We start from the raw sequence: 6,643 nt of genomic DNA on the forward strand, positions 1-6,643 counted from the left end.
TTTTGTACTACCTGTATGTGTTTTTCGCTGTGCTGTGACCGTTTGTTTACTCCCAACCCTGATGATTAGAGCTGGGCAAAGGGGGCGGCAACCATCGTCGGTGAGTGAGAGGACAATCAGGACTGAACCGGGAACACCTGTGTCTCACAGCCTGCTATAAAGAGCACACTGCCCCGGCAGAACGGGGGTTGTGTGGGGGACGGAAATCGGAGCGTGTGCTTGCCTGGAGGACTATCCCGGTGCTACGGCGGCGAAAGAGAAACGCGCACGTGAATTGACTGTCAGCCAACGTTACCTAGTCACCAGCTACAGCGCCGGAGCCGAGGAAGACTGCGGCGATCAGCGGGACCTGTGAGAGCGGTGGACCAGAGGGAGTTGCTGCAGACGTGAGCCGTCAGCGAACCGGAGCGAGAGAGTGCTGCTCGCTGGATAGCCTACCCCGATCAGCGGCCGGCCTGACTACGCCCCGATCCTGAACCAACCTGTGCTGGGGAGCGCGTCATACTACAGTGGAGTGTCGGTGTCCCGACATCCTCTCCGAAGTTAAGTAGGCTACTGTGCTCTGACCTGTTTAATTATTCGTATGGACATTAAGAACCGCCTTGCTATTTTAGTATTTTATAAGAGACATTTAGAAACAGCCCTGGCATTTTAGTAATAGCCTACATGGACATTGACTGGGCCTATTATTTTATATTTTGTGCGAATAAGTGTACCATACAGCCAGCCATTGACTTAAATCTTTGACTTTTTAATTGCCGCCTGGCTGGCCCGGCTATCTGTTTACCAAGTGGATATTGGATAATTTTGTGGATTAACCGAACACTCCTGGAAGACCCTGCCCTCTCAATTGGATTGCCGTAGTTGCTGTGATAGTTTTGTAGTGTTGGTTTGCCGTGGACACCCCCTAGTGGTTAAAGGACTCAGTGGTCCCCTTTTTTCGTGTGAGAACTGACACTTGTTTCCAATCCGCAGTATACGTGGCAGGGTGGAGCTCCACCAACCAGCTCTCCCGGTCCAGGAGGCCGTCGGGAGAAATCCCCTAAGACTATCGATCCAAGTCACCCTGGGCGGTGAAAACCTCCTTGTGCACAGTCCTACAGCATTGTAAAATAAGAATAAAACTTAACTCTGTTCATACTTTGCAACTGTTTCAGAATCTGCATACTCTGTTCAACCCTGAGATAAAGAACTATAAAGCCTGGTAATAGTGGAGTGCTAATACTCCCAGAAAGTATTTAGCTGGCGTTGTCGGAACCACCTTTGGATAGTCCACCTTGGGACATCCTTTTTTGGCAGTTGTTGGCAGGACTCAGGCTTTGAACAGAGTACAGATTTGTAACATTGTGAATTCTGAACATGATGATGATGCCTGTATTCCCAGGTGCACCATGGGTGCCAAAATTCGGAGGAATAGACCAAACAGATTGGAAAAATTCAGAGGTATGGAAATACGAAGATTGGAAAGAGCAGCTAAAAGGGCTGGTTGGAATCGAGGGACAAACAGAGACTCAGAAAGTTAGTATGATTATGGGAGCACTGACTGGAGAGGCCAAAAGACAGATTAACATCCTAACTGCAGATGAGCGTAACACTGCAGCAAAGATTTTTACTGCTCTAGATGCCATTTATGCTGAAAAGTCTTCAGGTCCATTGCTCAGAGTACAATTCTATGGGTGCCGTCAAAGACCAGATGAACCTGTTAAGTCTTATGCCCTCAGGTTGAGAGAACTCCGCAGCCGGTTACAACGGCTTGATGAAGACGCAGCACCCACTGACGTACACATGAAAGAGCAGTTCATGCTTGGGCTGGAGGAGGGACCTCTGGCGCAGGCCATGAGGAGACATGCACGCCAGAACCCTGACGGAACCTTCAATGATCTCCAACGAGAAGCGTTCCTCCTGGACGAGGATGGACATGGACGTAAGTGGCCAGAGCTATCTTGTACAGCCATGGGGGGAACAAATAACGTGCGCTCTCACCCACAGAAAACCGACTGGAAAGCAGAAATCAAGCAGGAGATCCTTGCAGAGTTAAAGGATCAGCTGAAAGATTGGACACGTGACCTCCTAGAAGAGCTCCGGCCAAGAGGCCCACCTCAGCAGACTAACCACGCCACTTCGCGCCGCGCGCCTATGCGCCGCCAGGAAGTCCCTGCATCATCTAATAAATGGGCACCAGATGGTAGGCCGATCTGTAGGCGTTGTGACCAAGTAGGTCACATGGCCCGCTTCTGTGGAGACAGTCACACCCCCTCACATTTAAACTAGCATCCCCCACTTCTGAGGCTCGGGCGGTGGGGCTAGGACAAGAGGAGGAGGTACAAGGGCCATCGGTTATGTTAGTTGGGCAGTGCCCCCAGGTTGAGGTGGGAGTGGGTGTAGTCAAGTTGAAAGGGCTCTTAGACACAGGTTCCCAAATATCAATCATCAGTCATAGCCTTTTGAGCCAACACTTCCCAGAAAGCGAAGTTAGAGAACCCCCTGCTATGGTCAGAATAAAAGCGGCCAACAACCTCCATATCCCCTATCTAGGATATGTACAGCTAGATTTTGACATCGAGGGCCATCAGATCGGTCCGCGAGGGGTTTTTGTAGTAGAGGACAGATCAGCATCAGACCCCCTCATTATTGGTATGAACATCATACAGCCTTGCTGGGACGCTGTGTTCCGTAATTCGGAAGGGCCAGCCCGGTTGTTCTGTAAAAACCCCAAGTCCCAAAGTGCCTGGAACGCAGCATTTGCGACGTGTCGTAGGACTGGAGTGACGACAGATGATGGACACCATGGCTACGTCTGGGCAGCGCACCGCCACGGAGTGACTATCCCAGCCCGGAGTGAGGTGGTTGTCTGGGGACGGGCTGCAGCTGGCAGGCGGGACTATCATGGTCTGGTAGAAGCACTCCCTGAGCCAGGCGCCATTTCCGTGGCCCGGTCTGTAGCTGTGGTCAAGAATGGACGGGTCCCCGTCCGGATCCGCAACCTACACGACTTCCCTGTCTCCTTGGACCGCTACCAGAAGCTCGGTCAAGTGACTCAGGTCGATAGCCTGGATGTTTATGGTGTGCAGGATGTCTGCCTAGAACAGGAGGAGGAAGGTACAGTCAAGGTCAGTGTAGTGGATGTATGCATGGGGGAGGAGCCTGATCAAGCATTCCAGGTCCTTAAGCTGGCCGAGCGGCCGGACCTCACCCAAGATGAGCAGAGACAACTGGCTGCCCTGCTGCACAAATGGGAGAAGGCTTTCGCGGCCCACGAGGAAGATTTCGGAAGGACAGATGTGGTAAAACACTCTATCCCTACAGGCGAGGCACCGCCCATACGGGAACGCTTCCGACCATTACCCCCCTTGCTGTACCAGGATATGAGAACCCTGTTGGAAGGTATGTTGCAAAATGGTGTCATTACTGAAAGCTCCAGCCCATGGGCAGCACCCATAGTCATGGTAAAGAAGAAAGATGGCAGCTGGAGATTCTGTGTAGACTACAGAAAGTTGAACTCTGTTACACACAAAGATGCTTTCCCACTTCCCAGGATCGAGGAGACCCTGACCTCCATGACCCGCGCAGAATGGTTCTCCACGTTGGACCTGGCCAGCGGATACTGGCAAGTGGAGGTAGACCCGCAGGACCGTGAAAAAACTGCTTTTACCACCCCTGTAGGTCTGTACGAGTTTCAACGCATGCCATTTGGCCTCTGCAACGCGCCAGCCACTTTCCAACGCCTTATGCAACAATGCTTAAATGGCCAAATTACTGACTCCCTCCTAGTCTATTTAGATGACATTATTGTGTACTCCTCCGATTTTGCTACGCACTTAAAGCACTTAGAGGAGGTGTTTGAGCGTCTCTCGAAACATGGCTTGAAGCTACGCCCTGACAAATGCAAACTCTTCCATCGGCAGGTTAAATTCCTGGGGCATGTAGTCGACCGTGAAGGCGTGAAACCGGACCCCGAGAAGATAGCTGCTGTTGTCGATTGGCCAGCCCCTACCACTGCTAAGGAACTCAAGGCCTTCCTCGGCCTGGCCGGATATTACAGACGTTTCGTCCCTGGGTTTGCAAAAATTGCACGCCCCCTAAACTCACTCCTGGTAGGAGTGCCGAATGACAAGCGTCTGGGTTCTCATCGCATATCCTGGTCAGTAGAAGCTCAAACAGCATTTGATGCTCTAAAGAAAGTGCTAACAGAGGCCCCTATCCTAGCTTACGCAGACTTCTCACAGCCATTTACCCTCTACACAGACGCCAGTCACCATGGGCTGGGAGCAGTACTCGCCCAAGTGCAGGGGGGTAAAGAGAGGGTGGTTGCCTATGCGAGCCGCAGTTTGCATCCTACAGAGCAGAATGACGCCAACTATAGCTCCTTCAAGCTTGAACTCCTCGCACTAAAGTGGGCAGTTACCGAAAAGTTCAAAGATTATTTGACTGGTGCCAAGTTTGTTGTTTACACCGATAATAATCCTGTGGCCCATTTGCAGACGGCGAAACTGGGTGCAGTGGAACAACGCTGGGCAGCCCAACTGGCATCCTTTGACTTTGAGGTGAAATATCGTGCTGGCAGAGAAAATGTGAATGCGGATGCTTTGTCGCGATTCCCCACACCTAAACACCCCCCACAGCAACTCAGTCCTAGAGGCGTAACCGCATCAGCTGTGGGGACCCACCAGGATGGCGCCCCAGAAGGCCGCATCGACTGGGAACAGGAACAAGTAGCTGACCCTGAGATCCGCACTGTGAGAAGGTATGTGGAACAAGGGCATTGCCCTACGGGCCGACAACAGGAGATACACACCACTGGGACAGCAAGGTTGTTGAAACAATTCAGGCGGCTCAGCCTACGGGATGGGGTTTTGTGTCGCCGATTCACTGACCCTAACACCTCAGAGCAATTGTTTCAGGTTGTGTGTCCAGGCCCCCGGCGTCAGATGGTATGGGAACAACACCACAAGTCTGCGGCACATGCTGGAGCGGGAAGGACGCTGCTGACGCTGAGGCGCCGGTTCTTCTGGGTAGGCATGGAGACACAGGTGCGCCAATTCCAAGCAGAGTGTGTTACATGCAGTTTGCAACGTGACAAGGTAGAACCACGAGCCCCCTTGAACCCAGTAACCGTTACCTTCCCCCTTGAGGTAGTCGCTCTTGACTTTCTAACACTCGGTCGACCAAACGACTACTATCAAAACATACTAGTGATGACTGATATGTTTACGCGTTACACATGGGCCGTAGCTACCCGCGATCAGACAGCCAGGACCACTGTACGAGCAATCTATTCTGAGATCGTGCGGCACTTTGGGTGCCCCGTCCGTTTTCATTCAGACCAGGGCCCCAATTTCGAGTCTGACTTGATGCAGCAGCTATGCGAGATGTATGGAGTCACTAAGAGCAGGACAACACCTTACCACCCTGCCGGGAATGGGCGTGTCGAACGCATGAACCAAACACTCCTTAACATGCTCCGTACCATGGGGGCCGAGAAACAGAGCCGCTGGCCAGAGTATTTATCCGAACTCCTACAGGCCTACAATAACACCGTACACAGTGCCACCGGCTTCGCGCCATCCTATCTGCTGCAGGGCCGACACCTCAGGCTCCCAGTAGATGTTGTGCTAGGGGTAGAACGGGAACAGCCAAGCAAGGGACTGACTGACTGGGTCGGAGACCATCACAGGAAGCTGACATATGCGTATGAGCTAGCACGTGGTAGGATGGACAAGGCGGCCGAGCGGAGTAAGAGCCGCTACGACCAAAGAGCCAACGCGACTCCATTGTTAGCTGGGGAACGGGTGTGGGTGCGTGACCGGGGCCGACGAGGGTTGGGAAAGCTACATGGGGTATGGGACCCCGAGCCCTATCGTGTCGTCGAAGCCAAGGGAAACACGGGCGTAGTGTACAAAGTACAGCCGGAGAGGGGTGGGAGGGAGAAAGTCCTCCACCGGAATGCCCTGAAACTGTGCACGGTTCCCCCCTCGCAGAGGCCACCAGTGACTCTGCCAGAGAACCCTGTGAGACCTGCGAGCCCTACGCTCTTATATATCCCCGTCCCTGTCCGACATGTACCCGCCAATGACTACAACCCTGACGCAGCCGCTGAGCCAAGGCGCTCAACCCGGCCAAATATGGGCATCCCACCACCCCGCTATAGACTCTGAATGGCAGAGACTGCCAACATTTCACAATGGGGAGATGTGACGAGGTCCATTTTTGTACTACCTGTATGTGTTTTTCGCTGTGCTGTGACCGTTTGTTTACTCCCAACCCTGATGATTAGAGCTGGGCAAAGGGGGCGGCAACCATCGTCGGTGAGTGAGAGGACAATCAGGACTGAACCGGGAACACCTGTGTCTCACAGCCTGCTATAAAGAGCACACTGCCCCGGCAGAACGGGGGTTGTGTGGGGGACGGAAATCGGAGCGTGTGCTTGCCTGGAGGACTATCCCGGTGCTACGGCGGCGAAAGAGAAACGCGCACGTGAATTGACTGTCAGCCAACGTTACCTAGTCACCAGCTACAGCGCCGGAGCCGAGGAAGACTGCGGCGATCAGCGGGACCTGTGAGAGCGGTGGACCAGAGGGAGTTGCTGCAGACGTGAGCCGTCAGCGAACCGGAGCGAGAGAGTGCTGCTCGCTGGATAGCCTAC

The 6,643-nt window shown here is 53.2% G+C and overlaps 1 long non-coding RNA gene across 1 annotated transcript; it reads left to right on the top strand.

The window, feature by feature from the left end:
* Positions 1–4,662: 4,662 nt before the first annotated feature.
* On the top strand, positions 4,663–6,391 carry LOC311307870. The gene is made up of 3 exons (XR_014630393.1): positions 4,663–4,744; positions 4,902–5,012; positions 6,275–6,391. It is a non-coding gene; the product is annotated as an uncharacterized lncRNA (long non-coding RNA).
* Positions 6,392–6,643: the final 252 nt, after the last annotated feature.

Source organism: Borostomias antarcticus (assembly GCF_949987555.1).
Source record: "Borostomias antarcticus genome assembly, chromosome: 4".
Taxonomy (NCBI): domain Eukaryota; kingdom Metazoa; phylum Chordata; class Actinopteri; order Stomiiformes; family Stomiidae; genus Borostomias; species Borostomias antarcticus.